The sequence below is a fragment of the Carcharodon carcharias genome, chromosome 21, assembly GCF_017639515.1.
Source record: "Carcharodon carcharias isolate sCarCar2 chromosome 21, sCarCar2.pri, whole genome shotgun sequence".
Classification (NCBI taxonomy): Eukaryota; Metazoa; Chordata; class Chondrichthyes; order Lamniformes; family Lamnidae; genus Carcharodon; species Carcharodon carcharias.
The window spans coordinates 33,471,914-33,491,915 of NC_054487.1; the positions used below are offsets into that span (position 1 = coordinate 33,471,914).

General features: G+C 44.1%; 1 protein-coding gene across 4 annotated transcripts in view; it reads right to left on the reverse strand.

The window, feature by feature from the left end:
* Positions 1-20,002, reverse strand: part of LOC121293108 (FYVE, RhoGEF and PH domain-containing protein 4-like) — a 335,511-nt gene that overhangs the window by 145,974 nt on the left and 169,535 nt on the right. The window contains exon 1 of one of the 4 annotated variants that reach the window (XM_041215768.1): positions 381-512. The exons of the other annotated variants lie outside the window; for them this stretch is intronic. The gene's annotated coding sequence lies outside the window, so the exon portion shown is untranslated. Of the gene's footprint in view, positions 1-380; positions 513-20,002 lie in introns of those variants that run through there. 4 annotated transcript variants of the gene reach the window in all.

Here is a 20,002-nt window from a genome sequence, read left to right on the forward strand (position 1 = left end):
ATGATTATGCTTGGAAAAGTACTGCAGTGGTTTCATTGATGCCTACATCCATTCAAATTTTTAAAAAATCTCCATACTTGTTTTCAACCAAAAGTGAAAAAACGTCCTTGCATCTCAGCGGGACAGCTATTCATCTTTCCAGGAAACAGCTTTCATTTTAAATTGTAACAATGGCAAGTGATCAGATACGATGGCAACAATATTCACAGTAGATTAACATGGACTGTAAAGAACCAAACTGTTCTAATATTATAGCTACATAACACCCACGCCTTCTCTGTAAATAATCCAAACCCAAGTTTGACACAGTCTATAACATAAGCCTTCAATTCAAACAAAAACAGAGAATGAAAAAAAATATTTTCTGAAAAACCAATTACCTTTACATAGTCAACAACAGTTTTTTGCAGATTTCCTTGAATATTCATAGATATTATCAAGTCCAACTCCTAAGTTATAATCCTTTGGCTACACAAGTATCAGTTGTTACTGAGTTTAACTTCCCTATTTCTCGGTCTACTAATGACACAACACAATCAGGAAACGGTGCAAACTAATGGTGTGAATAACAATGACGTTAAGTGTGGGACTAGCAAACTATGCGCAACATAATTATGACTGAACATCAAGTTCCCTATTCTTATCATTCCTGTTCTTGCTGCAAAATAACTTACCCCTCTTAAAATATCATACAGCCAAGATTTGTCAGTGGTCACATGGAACTGCAAGGCTTAGATCAGTAAGTGCATCTGATGATTTGATCAGCTGAATGATGACATTCCAATCAGCCACTTGTTCACATATCAGCACCCTATTGCTTTCACGATTATTTCTTTCCCACATCTTGACAGCACCACGACAACTCCTAGTAAAGAGCTGTACACAGAATCATTATGTTCCAATGCACATCAGAGGGGTAGATATTCATGAACCTGGCATAACCAAATCAGCCCCATTGACCAGGAGCCTCCCAGAATTGGGCATTTGGTATCCTCGGAACTTCTGCTGGCAACCTGGGAGTAACAGTCTTTATTTGTGGGGTTTGTGCATGTACATTACCATGGCTGTCATAGCTTGCACCCAGCTAACATCCCTTGGCCCCTGCTGGTTCCTCTAATGCTTGAAATGCAGCTTGTCGTATTTTTGGAGAAGTTATATTGGTGGTGGAGTGAGCTCCTGCAGAGTAAAGTATGTGCAAGGGATAAATTATTTTGGTGGAGGATAGATCTATAAATTAGCTTAAGGCGTAAAACTTTTTATGTAAATTATATGCACTGAGTATTGCACAAAAACAAATGAGGAAAACAATGCCCTAATTAAGTGACTCTTACTAGCAGACTCAATAAAGAATAACTTATAGGAAACTATTGAAAAATTAAGGAAAAATAATCTGAAGAAATTTTGCTTGTGATTTATGTTCAAGTGAGAGAAGGGTGAGTTTGTGCTTTTAAACTTCAAAACCATGATTGGGCCACGTGACATAACAGGAATTTAATGTACCTGGCTGACGAGGCTGGTTGGCTGTTTCAATCAATCATTACCTCTTTAAAGTAGCCTGAAATTTCTTTGTAGCTGTACCCTGCCCCACACCCCCACCCAATCTGTAGAGCCAGGTGATGAAGAGAAGTAGACAACGGCCAGGATTTTGTTTCAAAAACAACGGTGAGTTCATCAGCGCTCACCATAATTAGGAAGTAAATCGGACAGCAATTTCTGATGTCCAGGCACCAGTTAACGTGGAAGTTGTTGCCTGGTTTGCTCTGCTATTTCACCAGCTACAGTGGTATCTTGCTGAGAGTTTCAGCATTCAAATACAAAAAGGTGTAAAGATGCAGTAGTTGCCTATTAGTTACCTCATGACACATGGGAGCAGGCACCAAAGGGAATGTGAAAGGGAGATTAGTTTAATTATGTATGCAGCATGGCATGATTTATTTTATAAATTTCATTTGGAATGTTTATTTTGTGCTGACTTTTGTTTTTGCGTTGGAGTCAAGAGGATGTTGTGATGATTAGTGACAGTGGAAATATAAGGTGTGGGACTGTTGTTGAGTGGGGAACTGGGATTGTGGTTATTTGGTATTGCATGCAGTCAGATGAATCAATCATAGAAAACTGGCCAGAAAGGGGAAGTGTTGTTTGCCTCTTCCTCTCCCTCCTCACCTTAGCTGTTTGCTTTATACATAGTGGAAGGGCTGCCTCCTTATGATGGTGAGGTTGTAAATTATGTGGCAGTCCTTGTTGAATCTTGACAATGTGCTCCGTTGAAAATTAAGGGCTCCTCCAGTGCATTCCAGGCAAAGAAAGTTTCATTTATGCACCCCAATGGGCTGATCAGACATACTTGCTGATGTTATATGCAAGGACTGCAAAACTGAGTCATGAGCCAGATGGGCAGCAAATAGCCCTTGCCACCCAGTAGTTTTGCTGCGGTTGCTCAAATGCAGATGGCACAACAGACAGTAGCAGAATGAAGACATCATGTCTGCTGCCAGTATACCTGCCACTGACTTGCATGAAGTGCTAAGTAAAGCAGTATAACAGCTGGACATTGAAGAGTTGATCTGTGGTGCCCACAATGTGACATATATGCAGTTAATGGCACCCAGCAACATAAGGGAACTTGCAATGTGCGTGAAGCCATACACTCACTCTGTCTCTGCAGCTCCCTGGCTAGCCAGAGTGCAATGTAGTCAGCTTTCTCAGCATACAGAGCCTCAATGACTTGCCTCAGTGGACAACGAACTGGGACATTTTGTGAACATCACCAATATCTAGCCTGGAATGTGCCAGGCACGTAGAAGTCCATGCCCCTGTCACCTTCACAGCCACTGGCAATTCCATCCTTGCACTGCTCAAGTCTGCATTTCTGCCTGCATCAGATGGTAGATTCAGTAAGGACCTCCCAGGTGAAGCAGAAATGCCTGAGGCAATGTTCCTTGCTGAAGCTGAGGTAGGAGAACCCTGCTCCCTGAAGGCTCTGGGTGGAATTTGCCTCCTGCTGTGAGCTTTCTACCCTTCCCTGTCCCCCTATGGGCAGCTTGCTCTTCAGAGCCCGCCACACCCCTCCTTTCAATACCTTTAAATAGAAGCACAAAGCACCAAACATTTCTACAATCTCAGCAACCGACAGTAGAAATCAGTCAGCAACTAACCTGAAAGTGGTTGAAGGTCTCTTTAAACAGTGTACATGAGTTATTCCTCTCTGCTGCTGAACACATGTTCAGCTGTGTGAGGTTAGAAAAGGGCATCAGTTGGACCGTTGAGTCCCAAAATGGCTCAGCTGGTGTTTAGTCAAAGCTACACATTGATTGACATCACAATTTGCCTGCTGTATATACTTTCAGTGGATGCTCCTTGTGGCCACACTAATGTCCTACCTAAGATGTCATGTGACATTCCTATAATAGAATTGTGCATGTATGCTCAGACCCCATTTTGGAACCATAGTGCCGAAAACACAAGCACTACCAACTGAGTTTTGCAGCCTTTTGTCCATACTCCAGCTGTAACAGTTTGAGTTTACTACGGTTACTATTTTAGAAAAAAATTAACTGACCAAGTGTTGTGTTGAAAACATACAGATGATACAATTCGGATATGTGGTACTAAATTAAGATACCATAATGCATTTTGTTCCAATTAAGAAATAGAGTATTCAAATATTTAACCTTTAATTATATGGAGGTAGAGAATAGCTTATTAACCTTAAGCTCAATGGTTTGAGTCACTGATTATCATTCTAAGAGCTAGTAGAATGGATCACAGAAAGGGAAGACATGTGTTATTTTTATATATAATATATATGTATGTATTTATATTCACACACACACACATAGAATGTAATCTGATTACTGGAAAAAGTACAGTAGCTGAACAAAGGAAACAAAAGAAAAAAAATTTAAATGTTGCAGGAAGGGATTTTTCTAAAAAAAAAACACGGTTAAAATTAGTCAGAATTTAATAATGTTGGAACCCCAAACAGACAAGTAAAATAAAAGAAGTAAAAATAGAACCTTTACATTTAAGTTGAAAACTTAATTGTTTGCCTAAAGAGCATAAGCTAGCAATTTTTGTGGAAAAACTTGTGCAGCAGATTACCACCCTGCTGACCAGGCAGAAATAACAACACTCTTATTTCCCTTTCCACTTTTATATTCTGACTAGTGTGACCATAATGGAGCAAATCATTCAAATTCTGTCTGTAAATTCAAAGCTGTGCCACTGGTTACATCTAGCTAATAGAGCCAAAATAACTTTTTGTGTACTTAAAAATATTACCTTACTGTAAATACATCCTGCATTATCAACTTTTTTTTAAGAGGAGTTTTTAATTACACATCATCCTTTGTCAAATAACTCCCTTCACCCCCTGAAGGTGTCTTATTCTGGGGCTCCAGTTAGTCCTTCGTTTACTCACCAAATTATCCATTCTTTATAAATGCACTTAGTGAATGCTAGTGAATTATTTAATCGTGGGTGTAGGGGCAAAGATCAGGCTTAACACACATATCCACAGTACACAATTTGGTACTTGCTTTTGGTTAGTTTGATCAGCAGTCATAGACTGTCAATCAGGAGTAGGAATCCTGGTTGCTATTTCACTTGTTTTCAGAGATCATGGATGCTTATTGCAGTGCCCCATATCAATCCAGCTTACAACTGCCAGTTCAGAACAAACAGGGGCTAACCCCAGACTTGTTCAAATGTGTTACTCTGCACCACACTATGTCATCCCATTTTCATATTTTCAATCCATTTGTTTTAAATAAAAAAAAAAGCTGACTCCTACAAGAAAAAGTTCAAGCGTCTTATGGTAAGAGGTGAAGTGACACACCTGGTACAACTTGTCCACATCTAACATTTTACATGCATTGCAAAAAGAAAGCTCAGTTATGGAATTTAACTTTTCTGGCTACCACTATGCCAATGGAAACACAATCTGGAATCTTATTTACTTAAATGGTGGCCCAGTGCATCCAATTTAATTGACTGTAGTCCATTACTAGAGCTGCTGAAGCTAACTTGTAAATCCTGTACCATGAACAATTCCCTCCTCTATTCCTACATTTTCCTCTCAATTAAGCTCCAAACCCCAGTGTGCACATGCACACAGATATAGTTCTCTCTGTATACAGGCGTAGAGTGCCTGCACAGATGACTTTAAAAAGCCTGCAGAGGTCCTGCCACTGCCGTGAACCCTTCTTAGAAACATAGAAAATAAGAGCAGCAGTAGGTTATTCGGCCCTTCGAGCCTGCTCCGCCATTCAATGCGATCATTGCTGGTCCTCTATCTCAATGCCATACTCCCGTGCTCACCCCGTACCCCTTGATGATTTAGAGTCCAGAAATCTATCTATTTCCTTCTTAAATATATTCATCTTGCTTGCTGGGCTTGGCAATTTTCAGCTATATTTTAAATTTAAATATTAAATACTCTGAGGATGTGTTTGATTTTTGATTCAAGACAAACTTTTGGCTAGAAACAAGTTGATACCTCCACCTTCATTTATGCTGCCCTAATGACAGTTGGGATCAGAATACCTTTTAGACTTTGACAGATGGGATGCATGCTGCTGGAACTTCAGGATCTGACAGCTATCAATAGTGCAGCCAGCTGACCAAAGAGTGGGGGCACAAATCCATGACCCAGTGGGATGGTGATGGTTGGAGGCAGCAGTACATGTTCGCCTCCAGCCTTCCTCCTCAGTGCACCATAGCAAAGGAGGGGAAGGTAACTAGTGTTAAAGGTAGGCTGTATTACTGAAGAGTTCTCTGAATGATGGTCATCAGGATGCCCTCCTCCATGTGTTCAAAGCTGCTAGCACATTCCATCTAGGCCTTTTTGTGAACACAGAGCTACAAATTTGAGCTAGAACATATTGCTGAGCCACTTTCAACCTATTGGCAGAAAAAGCACAACTTTCAAACTCTAGTAAGCCTCTCAATAAGCATTCTTGCAGGGGGCAGGGTCTCTCTGTAGTGCTCCTCTGCTGTTGTTTAGGTCACTTTTACTAGGGTTATTATCCAGAGGAGTGGGGGTAGGCTATGTTACTCACAAGTCAACTGTTGATCAGTTTTTCTTCTTTGAAAAGATTATTTCAAAGCAGGAATGTATTGTGATAACTCCCAGCATATTGCTTTATCGACTTCTTGTATCATTTGTAGGTTGTCCATACAGCAATGGAAATCCTTACTGTTGAGGTAGTTGCAGATGTTGTCTGTAGGGGTTCGCAGAACAATGTCTGTGCCATCAATTGTATCCCGTGCCTTAGGAATGTCAGCAATCCCCTAAAACTGAAAGGCTACCATCTCACTGCTACCTCCTGAAAAGTTTGTCAGTCATCTAATAAATAATTGACTCTACTGCTGCTATATGAGATTTCTCCATGACTGCCTGAAATGACCATGTGTCATAAAAGTTGTATGCAGTTGTCACCTTCTTGGTTATATACAGAGCAGTACAGGAAAATAATCATAGAGCAGATGGAGAGGTCCCCTAGTGCCTGTGATAAATTACAGTTCTCTTAATATACATATTTTCAAAAAAACCTTCATAAAACTTTCATCATCTGTATATTCTTTGGGGAAGGCAGGAGACTAAGGTTAATATTCTCATTTCCTCCATATTTTGCTACAGCTCCTCCATTATGGTAGAATACAATAAGGAATGACATACCTATTCCTATAGGTCAGGTGGGTGTCAATATATCCTATGGGACTCAGACTTTTAGAAACAGGGAGAAAGCTGCCCCTAAAAACAAATTGCTCCAAAAGTCATTCCCAAATGTAGAGATCACTAATCAATCTGCTCCCTCTTCAGAAATCTATTTTAACTTTTACATATTGGATTGAAGCACCAACAAAAGATCAATTTCCCAAACTGGTTTCTTCCTCTAATTTATAAAGTAGAAAAGTACGTTTTGAAAACAAATATAAACAAATGGAGTTAAAAGTTTAACTAGCCTGAAGGTGCAAAATTACATCCTTTTTAAATAAATATTGCAAATATAAAGGATTAGCTAGGCCAAACAGAATAAAATGATTCCAGATCAGTCTGTGTCAATTTAGCATATATCAGTCAGGGTGTAGGAGAAAAGGACTGGCCTCAGGCTCATGGGCTATGGAGGAGGGAAAAGGGGAAAAGTCCAGGACTCACACTGCTGGTCACTATCCAGTGGCCCACTACAATATCTACCCACAATGTGAACAATGGATGAGATAATGATTGAGCTGCAAAGCTCCCAAAATCAAATAGCCTGGCTGCACTCATTGTCCAGGTGCTCCCCTGGATAGTGGTCACTTGGATGTGGTACAGAGGGAGGCTATTTCCTTATCATTCATTCATGGGATGTGGAAGTCACTGGCTATGCCAGCATTTATTGCCCTAATTGCCCCTGAGAAGGTGGTGGTGAGCTGTCATCCTGAACCGCTACAGTCCACGTGGTGTAGGTACACTCACAGTGCTGTTAGGGAGGGAGTTCCAGGACTTTGACCGAGCAACAGTGGAAGAACAGTGATATATTTCCAAGTCAGGATGGTGAGTAACTTGGAGGGGAACTTCCAGGTGTTCCCATGGATCTGCTGCCCTTGACCTTCTAGATGGTAGTTGGTGTGGGTTTGGAAGATGCTGTCTGAGGAGCCTTGGTGAGTTCCCGCAGTGCATCTTGTAGATGGTACACACTGATGACACTGTGCATCAGTGCTGGATGGAATGAATATTTGTGGATGGGGCACCATTAAATGGGCTGCTTTCTCTCAGATGGTGTCAAGCTATTTGAGTGTTGTTGGAGCTGCACTCATCCTAGTGTTACGACTCACTGGGGATAGTGTGCTGTATTATCAAGCCCTATTGCTCCCCAAGCCATGACAAATGTGAGAAGTTTAATCAGACCACCAAATTGCCCCAATTCTACCTAACTGTTTAATTTAGGTTAAAAGACTACGAGAACCAGGTTTGTAAACTTAACAAGTAACTAACTGTTTATTAAACAAATCATCTGTAACCAAGGGCAAATGAAAGAAATATGAACTGCTAACTTTTAACTCTGTAACTTAAACTCTACCCCTTCTTAGACTTTCAATAGCACCGACCTGGAGTTCAGGAGTAGATGGGATGACTTTGATTGCTTTCTTCCAAAGGAATAGCCAGCTAGCTACTATGGCAGGATTACTGGAGTCTTACAAAACACAGGAGAGAGCGTTTTCTGGTCTTTCCTCTTTTTTAGGCTAGGAGCTGATTTACTGCACTATCCTCACACAGAACCTGGCCACTTGGTCAGGAGCCAATCAAAACACCGTCGCTAGGCAGTTCCCTCTTAAACCAGGTCTCCTTTCCAGCACCATTCTGTCCAATCTGGCACGCACTGTTCCATAATATCAACATTGTAGATTTTATTCTTCCTGTTCCAATGAACATTTCTTTTAAATTGCAGTCATGGTAGTTTTTAAAGCCACAGTCCAAGAAAAAATAAAAATATGAAACAAAAACAGAAAATGCTGGAAAAACTCAGCAGTTAGCATTTCAAGTCTGCATGACCCTTCTTCAGAGCTCTGAAGAAGGGTCATATGGAGTCAAACCATTAACTCTGTTTCTCTCTCCACAGATGCTGCTAGACCTGCTGAGTTTTTCCAGCATTTTCTGTTTTTTGTTTCAGATTTCCAGCATCCGCAATGTTTTGCTTTTAAAAATAAAAATGTGTTCTTTACACTAGCAAGCGGAGAGTACTCCATTGCACTACTGACTTGTGCCTTGTACACAGTGGACAGGCTTTGGGGACTCAGGAGTTATTTGCTGCAGGATTCCTAACCTCTGACCTGCTCTTGTAACTACAGTATGGCTAGCCCAGTTCAGTTTCTGTTCAATAGTAACATCCAGAATTGGGGGATTCAGTGATGATAATGCATTGAATGTCAAGGGGTGGTGGTTAGATTCTCTCTTGTTGGAGATGGTCAACGCCTGGCACTTGTGTGGCACAAAAGTACTTGCCATTTGTCAGCCCAAGCCTGGTTGTTGTCCAGGTCTTGCTGTATTTGGACATGGACTGCTTCAGAATCTGAGTGAATGGCGCTGAGCATTGTACAATCATCAGTGAACATCCCCACTTCTGACTTTATGATGGAAGGAAGGTCGCTGATGAAGCAGCTGAAGATGGTTGGACTATGGACAATACCCTGAGGAACTCCTGCAGTGATGTCCTGGAACTGAGATGATTGACCTCCAACAACCACAACCATTTTCTTTTGTGCTAGGTATGGCTCCAACCAGCAGAGAGTTTCCCCCCTGATTCCCATTGACTCCAGTTTTGCTAGGGTTCGTTGATGCCACACTTGGTCAAATGCTGACTTGATGTCAAGGGCAGTCACTCTCGCCTCAACTCGGGGGTTCAGCTCTTTTGTCCATGTTTGAACCAGGGCCTTTAATGAGGTCAGGAGTGGAGTGGCCCTGGCGGAACCCAAACTGAGTGTCAGTGAGCAGGTTATTGCTAAGCAAGTGCCGCTTGATAGTACTGTTGATGACCCCTTCCATTACTTTACTGATGATCGAGGGTAGACTGATGGGGTGGTAATTGGGTGGGTTGGATTTGACCTGGTTCTTGTGTACTGGACATAACTGGACTATTTTCCACATTGTCAGGTAGATGCCAGTGTTGTACCTGTACTGGAACAGCTTGGCTAGGGGTGTGGCAAGTTCTGGAGCACAAATCTTCAATACTATTGCCGGAATATTTTCAGGGCCCATAACAGTGCCTTCAGCTGTTTCTTGCTATCACGTGGAGTGAATCAAATTGGCTGAAGACTGGCATCTGTGATGCTGAGGACCTCCAGGAGGAGGCCAAGATGGATCATCCACTCAGCACTTCTGGCTGAAGATTGTTGCAAATGCTTCAGCCTTATCTACTGCACCGATGTGCGGCCTCCCTATCAATGAGGATGGGGATATTTGTGGAATTCCCTCCTCTAATGATTTGTTTAATTGTCCACCACCATTCACAACTGAAGGTGGCAGGACTGCAGAGCTTAGATCTGATCCATTGGTTGTGGAATCGCTCTGCTCTGTCTATTGCTTGCTGGTTATGCTGTTTGGCGTGCAAGTAGTCCTGTATTGTAGCTTCACAAGGTTGATACCTCAATTTTTTGTATGCCTGTTGCTGCTCCTGGCATGCCTGTCTGCACTCTTCATTGAACCAGGGTTGACCCCCTGGCTTGATGGTAATGGTTAGTGGGAGATTTGCCGGGCCATGAGGTTGCAGAGTGTGGCTGAGTATAGTTCTGCTGCTGCTGATGGCCCACAGTGCCTCATGGATGCACAGTCTTGAGTTGCTAGATTTATTCAAAATCTATCCCATTTAGCACGGCGATAGTGGTGTACAACACGATGGAGGGTACCCTCAATGTGAAGACCGCACTTCTTCTCCACAAGGACTATCTGGTGGTCACTCCTACGATATTGTCATGGACAGATGCATCTGCGCCAGGCACATTGATAAGGATGAGATCAAGTATGTTTTACCCTCTTGTTGGTTCCTTAACCACCGCAGACCCAGTCTAGAAGTTATTTTCTTTAGGACTCAGCCAGCTTGGTCTGTAGTGGTACACTTGAGCCAATCTTGCTGATGGACATTGAAGTCCCCATCCAGAGTACATTCTGTGCCCTTGCCGCCCTCAGTGCTTCCTCCAACTGAGGTTCAACATGGAGGAGCACTGATTCATCAGCTGAAGGGTGGGCGATATGTGCTAATCAGCAGGAGGTTTCCTTGCCCATGTTTGACCTGATGCCATGAGACTTCATGGGGTCTGGAGTTGATGTTGTGGTCTCCCAGGATAACTCCCTTCTGACTGTATACCACTGTGCTGCCACCTTTGCTCGGTCTGTCCTGCCAGTGGGACAGGACATACCCAGGGATGATGATGGTGGTGTCTGGGACATTGTCTGCAAGATATGATTCTCTGAGGATGACTATGTCAGGCTGTTGCCTGACTAGCCCATGAGACAGCTCTCCCAATTTTGGCGCAAACTCCCAGATCTTCATAAAGAGGGCTCCGCAAAGTCAACAGGGCTGATTTTGCCATTGTTGTTTCCTGTGCCTAGGCTGATGCCAGGTGTGCCAATCCAGAGTATTACCCTGGGCCTCGGGATTAGTCATCCTGGACAATACCACAATGCCACAGCCACCACATTATAATAAAGGAAGCAATCAATATCACGTGAGGACAAGAAGAAAAGCATATCGGTGAAAAATAGGAAGGTCGAAATGTAGATTATAAAACCACATTTCTACTAGATGGTTGGTTCTGTTGGCTTACAAATGATAGAGATATGGTTCAGTCCAGAAAATAGCAGAAAATTTGATTAAACTACTTTGGAGGATGGGTGTGACTGGCAGCCTCCCGAAGTCCGAGCTGCCTGCTGGTTGGCCTCATTGTAGGATATTTAATTACAGCATTTCTTAGGTCTTCCTGGCAATGACCCCAGCCTAAAGATTCTGGTGAATTCCACTTCTGTCCTTTAACAAGCACACAATGTTTATCCTGGTGTCTACATGGCTATATGGAAGCAAGAGTGAGGCCAAGGAAATTCCGAGTGTGAAATCCCTCTGCTTGCATCGTCTCCTCTAACATCATGTGCCATACTTCAGGTGGACATAGACTTTGCTCAACTGGGCCCCATGGAAAAGTGGAAGACTGACAGATCTTCCTGCAGCTGCCTGTAATCCCAGCTAATTTATACTGTACAACTCTGGCTCTGAGGAAATTCAATATCCCAGTTTAAATAGCACAACACACTTCAATATTATTACAACACAGCCCCTAGGAGGCAAGTATTTGTCATGTTACTGCAATTAACATAAATAGTATTTGTCATGTTACTACAATTAACATAAATAATAGCATAAACTAAAGCCCTATAGAGATTGTATAATACTAAAACGACTTAATGGAAGTAGGGTGCATTTAGTGTCTGCCACTGAATGTCAATGCACCATTCATGCATCTCACCAGCAGAAGTCAACACCAATAACATGGTGGCAATCATCTCAACACATTTCCTGAATTTACCATGTAGGAGGTCGCAGGGGTGGTACATGCCCATGGATCCAAAAAAGAACTGGCCTACTGTGCATGAAAAGGATGAATGATCTGCTGTGCTCTGCCAGGGTAAGTGCACTGTATACTCACTGAAAACTGACACTCTCATAAGGGCATCAGGCAGCCTAAGGGTTAGAATGCACAGGGATGTCACAAACAACCAGCAGATGGGACATCAGTATTGAATATCTGCCAGATGCTTTATGCTCTCAATCTCATAATAGTTGCAGGACAAACGGCTTCTTAAGCACCTACTGGGTAGGGGTCAGCAGCAGCAATAGGCACGCACGCTCATGACCTGCTCATTCACCCAATGAAATCATAATCAATCCTGTCTTTCTGCAGGACAAGAACACCCACAGCAAACACGAGTGGGCCAAGATCACAGCAGGTATGGTCAAAATTGGAATACTAACCACCTTTGAGGAACAAGTCATAGAGATAGGCGTGAGGAGTGTGACAGTGCCTGTCAGAAGGCGAGATCAGACTTCCTCAGGAATGCTGTGAGGATGCATCCAGTTTGGAGTTCTCTGACGTGTGCGCTGACTGTGAGTTATCTTTAATTTACGAGCCTGCTTAGTCAATCACTAAATCTCTCTTTTCTTTATTCCAGGTACCAGCAAGAAACGGGGAAGGATAGCAACCCAGACACGCCATAGCCCCAGCTCCCAGGTCACTTCTGAGGACGATACCTCAGAATCTTCAGAGGTTGCACTGCCACAATGCACACCTGCAACCTCCACCAGTGCGGATACACTCACCTCGGTGGATCCAAGTTCTAGAGCAGACTCAGGGTCACAGTCTGGTGAGTACATCACTGACACAGGTCCACAGCTGGCGGAGAATGTGACAGCCGAGGTGTATGACACTCAGAGGACTGCTGGAGACCAGACCCGTACAGAGCCCCAAACAGATGATGAGCCTCTGGCCTCAGCCCTAAGAGACCTATTGGAAATGCAGAGGCAGGTAGAGGAACATCAGGTAGAGGCCATGCGCAGACTGGACTGAAGGCTGGAGGGTGCCATCCATGTTCTGTCTGCTGGCATGGCCCTGGCATTCAACTACTTGGCTGTCTCTGCTGGGCCTGCCTTGGAGACCCAGGTTTAGCAGAACGCACATTTTCTGCCAGATATGCTTGGACCTGCACTCCATTACTCAAGCGATGGGTATATTGCAGCAATGGCTAAGAGAGAGGGGGACACAGCACCTTGACCTCCCTCCAGGTGCCCCTTCTCCTCTAGGAGCCAGGGTGGTACCATAGGGCACCTACAGGGCAGGGAAGTGCCAGCCAGGCACCCCGAGGGCTTCATCCCAAGACACTTTAAGGGTGCCCTGCTGCTGCATGCCCCTGCTTCCAATCTCCAGGACAAATGCAGTAACTTATGGACCACACCAGTTAGACACATATCTCTAAGACCATAATTGCGCTGAGGGGCCTTTGGCCACCCAAGAACGGGAACAAGAAATATGTGACATGATGAGTCCTCTAACATGCCCCAGAAAGTCTGCCTTCCTTCCCTGGACATTCTCCCACCCTTCCCCGCTGGTCCATACCCGCACCATCCAGTCCTGCCTCCAACCTACCCTTTCTCGATGGTCCTTCCCCCAACTCCCCCAGTCCTACCTTTGTCCTACGCTTCCCTGAGGGTCCTTCCACCCCCGCCCCCCCACCAGTCCTGCCTCTGTCTCACCTTTCTCCAATGGTCCTGCCTCCCATGCCTAGCCTTAGCACAGCTTGTGCTACCATCACCCAATATAAATGAGACTCTGAACAGCAGCGTCTATTGACCTCAAATCTTGGGTGAAGTGAAGCTCGTTAGGTGTGTGCCAATTATACACAGTCATAAAATTGAACATTTTAATTTCCCACTGGTGGGGAACTTAATTTGGAGTACGAACTTAATTCCAGCGAGGTGGCCTTTTAATGAGCATACACAAGATGCTAATGAATGCAAATAGACTCCCCAACATGGTTCACCTTTAGCCCGCCTTTAAAGTCCAGAGAACAAAATTCCTACATTTCATTCAGCTGTCAGGAAACAGATTTTTTTGACTCCCAGCAAATTAAGTTCTCTCACCCACCATGATTCCTGCTGCTAGTGGGACCAAAAGATTCCACCTTGAACTTAATCCTCCTTCCACACCTGTGAATTCTTCATGAATATTAAATTCTGTTCTTGATTATGCCAGAATCTTAACAGCCATTCACTATCCAGAGTTGGAATTATATCTCGGTTCCTTCACTGGTGCTGGGTCAAAATCCTGGAATTCCCTCCCTAACAGCACTGTGGGTGTAGCTACACCACATGAACTGCAGCAGTTCAAGAAGGCCACCACCTTCTCAAGGGCATTTAGGGATGGGCAATAACCCACATCCCATAAATTAATAAATGAAATGATCATTCTTAATGATGGGCCATCACTCCATCAGTGCGTGTATCTGAAGTTTAGAGGGTATGTCACTCTGAGTTCCTGCAATGCTTGCCGGTTAACCAGCTTAGGAAAAACAATGGAACTTTAACTTTTTAAAAATTATTTTTCTACTTATCACAGCTGCCTTTATTTGTACAGATTGGTGAAGATATTCTGTGGATCTGTTTGATGTTAGTTTTTCTACCTAAAACTGAATGCTGACAATGGGGAGAATTATCTCTCCATTGGGGGGGGTTGTGCGGGGGTGGGCACAGATCCAACTGGCGGCCCTGATCTTGTCCACGCCTCCATTTTACGTGGGCGGGCCAATTAAAGCCTGCCCAGTGTGATGCACACCGGGAAGTGCTTTGTGCTCCCTATGCGGGCGGTGGCGGGGGGAGGGGTTTGAATTCCCTGAATCGGGAGTGTGCTCTTTCACACACGTGCGTGAAAGAGGCACAAATCTCTCTGAGATAAGTTTTAAGTTTGAAAAATTTTAAGAAAGAGAAATAAAGATTCTAAGACATGTACCCTCACGTGACAGTTAGAAATGTTGTAGGTTATTGGGAGAGACAACAGACCTATTGGGGAGGATTTTCAGCTTGGCGAGCAGGGGCGGGGCCCGCTCGCTGAGGTGTACAATGAGGCGGGGTGACATTGGGCGTACATTCCGGCATCACCACGCGTCATTTAGATTTTCAGTTCAGCGGGCACGCAGCTGACAGTGTCACATGAGCTGGGACGTGTCAATGAACTTTAATGGAAAAATTTATTTAATTTATAAAGCCTTCATGAAAGCTCATCCCGCCCGTGGATGAGGTTCCAAGAAAACTGCGAAGGCCGCCTGGGCTCTTCACCTGCCCGCCAACCTTAAGGTTGATTGGGCAGCTTTCTCAATAGGTTTAATTAGTTAATTAATGGCCTTAACAGGCCTTTGACAGTTCAGTGGGCACGCAGCTGACTCAGCTGCGTGCCCGCCGAACTGAAACTCTAAATGATGCGTGGTGATGCCGGAATGTACGCCCGATGTCACCCCGCCTCATTGTACGCCTCGGCGAGCAGGCCCCACCCCTGCTCGCCAAGCTAAAAATCCTCCCCAATAGGTCTGTTGTCTCTCCCAATAACCTACAACATTTCTAACTGCAAATAACTACCAATGGCCAAGTAAGTACAAAAGAGGAAATCTGAATCATCTATAAACCATGTGTAAAGTTAAATGAAAGACCACAAAGGAGCACAAATGCTTTTGGATTAGAGAGTTGTGTATAGAACATAGATTATAGATAAGATAAACTATTTTTAAGTGCTTGCGTTACATATACTAAAAGGGGCCATTATACCTTCAACAGCCGAATGTTTAAAAAGTAAACAGAAATGTTTCCATGTTGTATTTTTTTCATCTTACCTCCTAGTTCCAAGTTGAAGGAAGTAAATGCTTTTAGCAATGTTGCACCACATCCTTTACTATGAGTGCAATAGCACAGTATAAGAGAAGGATGCCTGTATGTGTTCATGGTGGGTTGCCGGAGTGGTGGTGCTAGGTGGGCAGGGAGTGGGGGGGGGGTTTCTGGCCATTTTGTTTCTTTCTTCTACTCATATCTGTACACAAGGTGGGATAATATTTAACAAGTCAACTCTTCACTTTGATCCTATCAACATGCATCACACCAGCATTGATTATGCAACCGTGTTTGAACAGGCCTTAGAAAACAAGCAAGAATCATACATTAGAATTTGGGGTGTTGTCACATTACCGGGGGTTGGGTCATCAACTAACTGAGCCATTGGCAGTTGTCAGATCACTGCGGGGTGGGGGGGTCCTGACTTTAGATCATAGCCGGGCAGGTGCGGGCAGATCACTGAGGGTTTACGAGATTGTGCACTGGGTCTCAGATCACAAGGGGTCTGCAGAATGCGGGGTGGGAGTTCCCGGATCGCAGTGGCGGGAGTGGGGGGGTGCGTCAGATCCTGGAAAAGGGGCCACTGAGGTGGGTGTCGGAAGATCACTGGGGAAGGGGGATTGGATGAAAACGGCAGAAGATCTGCTTGGCGGGCCATGGAAAAACATTCCTGTTCTTTCTGGCCCACAAGCACAGCTCACATAAGCACTTGATTGCTGGATATGCCAATTCCTGCCTCCCTTTGGCTGCCAGTTTTCCTGAGCCTTGAGAAAATTGGCAAGTCAGTGTTAAATTTAAGTGGTTGCTGAGATCTGAGAAACAAAGCCTCATTAACATATAGATAAAAGCAAAAAACTGCAGATGCTGGAAATCCAAAACCAAAACAAAAATACCTGGAAAATCTCAGCAGGTCTGGCAGCATATGTGGAGAGGAGCACAGTTAACGGTTTTGAGTCCGCATGACTCATTAACATATTATAATCACAGAATTGCCTCTCCAGAGTGTGCTAATCTATAGGATGCACTGCAACAGCTCCTCAAGTTTAGTTCAACAACAGGGGTGGGAAAATAATTGTCAATCTCACAGGCAGACTGAACAAGTGCGGTGTCGTTAGCCCCAGATTCAATGTTCAAGTAAAGGAGCTAGAAAGGTGGCAAAATGGTCTACTGCCTTCCTGTCAGTTTGGGTACCTCGTTCTAATCACCTCAGCTGACATCATGGACCATGAAGAGGCCAAGCAAAAACATACAGGAGGAAAAATCCTAGGATTTTTTTCTAAAACTTAATACCAGTCTATAATAAAACATTGAAACCAAAAAAAAAAAATCCCATGCCCAGTGACCTCTACCACCAAGATGAAGAAAAGCAGCAATATTATGGGAAAACAATTGCCTCCAAGTCACATATTATTCCTTCATTGTCTCTGGTTCAAAATCCTGGAATTTCCTATTTGATAACATTGTGGGAGCACCGTCAGAACAACTACCTTCATTTCTTTAGTACCTTTAACGTGGAAAATTTTCCAAGCACTTCACAGGAGCATAATCAGACAACAATTGACACTGACTGTGTGCTAATTTGTCAAGACTTCCTTACAAGAACAATTAAGCAGCTGGTGATGAGTAAGACTAGTTTATGACACTTGGAAAGTAGTCATCTAAAACATCAAGGAGCCACAAAGCAGGCTGCCCTATGTATGTTGTTACACCACATGGAAGATATATTTTCATTGTATCGCTGTTAAATAAATTTTGCGATTTTGGTAACTTTCAGCAGCAGTTGTCTCTGGAGGCTTGGTATGAGAAAGTGCTCAAATTTATGTCTTACAGAATCACAGAATCATACAGTGCAGAAGAGACCCTTCGGCCCATCGAGTCTGTCCAGGTTCTATCACAAATAAGGTGCAGAGAGGCAAGAAGCTGCTGATGTAGCTCCCCACTTCTATTTAATGGAACCATGGGTATAATGTATGTCCACGTTGTTAACAGGAGGCTTATGGCAATAATGCATACTGACATTTTCTAATGAATTCTGCTGCTCATGCTTGTTGTAAAGAGCTCCTGCTCACATATGACAGCGCAAATCCAATCCTGCCAGCTGTTGGGGGAGTAGGGGAGAAGGGAGGAAAGTAGCAAGCACAGACTCTTGGCCATTAAGTATCTCAAGCATACAAATTAGGAGTAGGAGTGGGCCACTCAACCCCTCAAAGCCAATGCACCTGACAAAAAGAATTTGCTGCCCCTGACTGAATTTCAGTACCTGAATCCAGTAGTTCCATGGCACTGCAAGGTATGTTGTTGAACAAGCAACCACTGTGGCTCATGTGGATCCTGGAAAGGTTGATTTGTCACTGAAGTTGAGATTCTTCGCTCTCGGCTTGATATAACCCTGCAAGTCCTAATGGGTAGGACAGTCCTTGTCAGGCAAGCAGCAGCAGACTAACCAGTACTTAGTATTGGCAAGTTGCACAGTTTTTAGCTGGTTAACGTCCAACAGTGAAAATTTGGATCCTAAACCTGGCTGCTGGAAATCTTAAATAAAAACAGAAAGTGCTGGAAATGCACAGCAGATCTGGCAGCATCTGTTAAAAGTGAAACAGTGTTAAGATCTGGAGTTGAGAATAACTTCTTCAGAACCCTGAAGAAGCTGGCCCATCAGATTTGGGCCCACCTGCACTTGAGATGCAGGGGCTACCTCAGCAATCAGAGCAGAATCCAGCACTTATATCACTTTCGAAGATGCTGGAGATGTGTCATCAGCTGTGGAGCACCCTGAATGGAGTCCCCATTGCCCCAAGCCTACCCCTCCTCTGCCCTTTGAGGCCCACAGACCCTCCTGTAGTTGCCTTGAGTGGTTGCGCCTCTGGTGAATGGGAGATGTGTAGTTGGCGTATGTTGTCCATGCATCACTCCACAGGCCTCATGATGAGGCCATGTGTTAGATGTTTGCTTGCAACCCCTGCATCACTTGGTGCTGCACTCCTTGTGTCTCTCTATGAAGGTTGCCACTGGCTCCATGGAGGACACCATGTGTTCGCATGCCAGAGAGATAGAGCTAGCCAAGTCACAGATGGAATGCTTCACATTTTGTGCATGAGCCTTCGTTATCTTTGGAAACTCTGAAAGGTCCTTACACATTTGATGCATCAGCTGGAGCTTCTGCTGCTTTGATGATGACACCTGAGGCTGGCCATCTGTCTGAAGCCGAACATCACTGGGCCTCTCTTCACTCCTCCAAGGGGAAAATGCTGCAGTTGTTACTGCCTCTGCTATCTCCTTCTGCGTATCAGTGAAGTACTCAACAGAATGTGCCATCCATTCTAAACGTGCAACAAAGTCTACCAACATGAGTGTATCTGTGCTTGTGGGGTCTGTGCAGAAATGAAGTGATGCAGTGTCTTCAGATGGCATTACTTCTTGTGAGCTTTCTAGTGTCACTGTATCCCTGGTCTGTCCCTCATCTTCTGCTGGACCTGGTGGGAAGAAATTATTAAAGTGAAACATGTGGTCCTTGGTAAGGAACTTACATTACCTGTGAGGGCCCACACAGGTGCCTTATTACAGACAGGGTGTAGGGAATCTTTACACACTCTCTACACCTGCTTCAGCCTGTAAAGACCCATCTGATCTCCATGGCCTCCTTCTCTATTGGTGTCACCATGGGAATAACAGTAACCCTAGTCCCAATCTGTTGGCACTCCCTGGTCTTCATAGCACATCTCCTGCAAACATCCACATAGGCAGTGTCAGTAGTGTCTCCTGGCACCTATGTGCTGGTCACTCTGAAGCACTGTAAATGTGCAACGTGATGTCGCTGGGATGTCACAATGAGGCAGCCATTCAGCGATCTCAATGTAGCATTCATCCATGCCTGAACATAGCTCTCAGGTGCATGATTACTGGACACCTCAATGTTAACACTGGCGCTTGGTGCTACCCTATGCATGGGTCTACCACCTGGCCTCAAATATGAGGAGCAGCTATCACTTAATACTATGCTTCCAGTTGATTGTTAAGACCACTCATCATTCCAGACCGCAGCAAGTCTTCTTAAACTGGATCCAGGTTCTGGCAATGACACCCTGGCTGCTCATGACGTC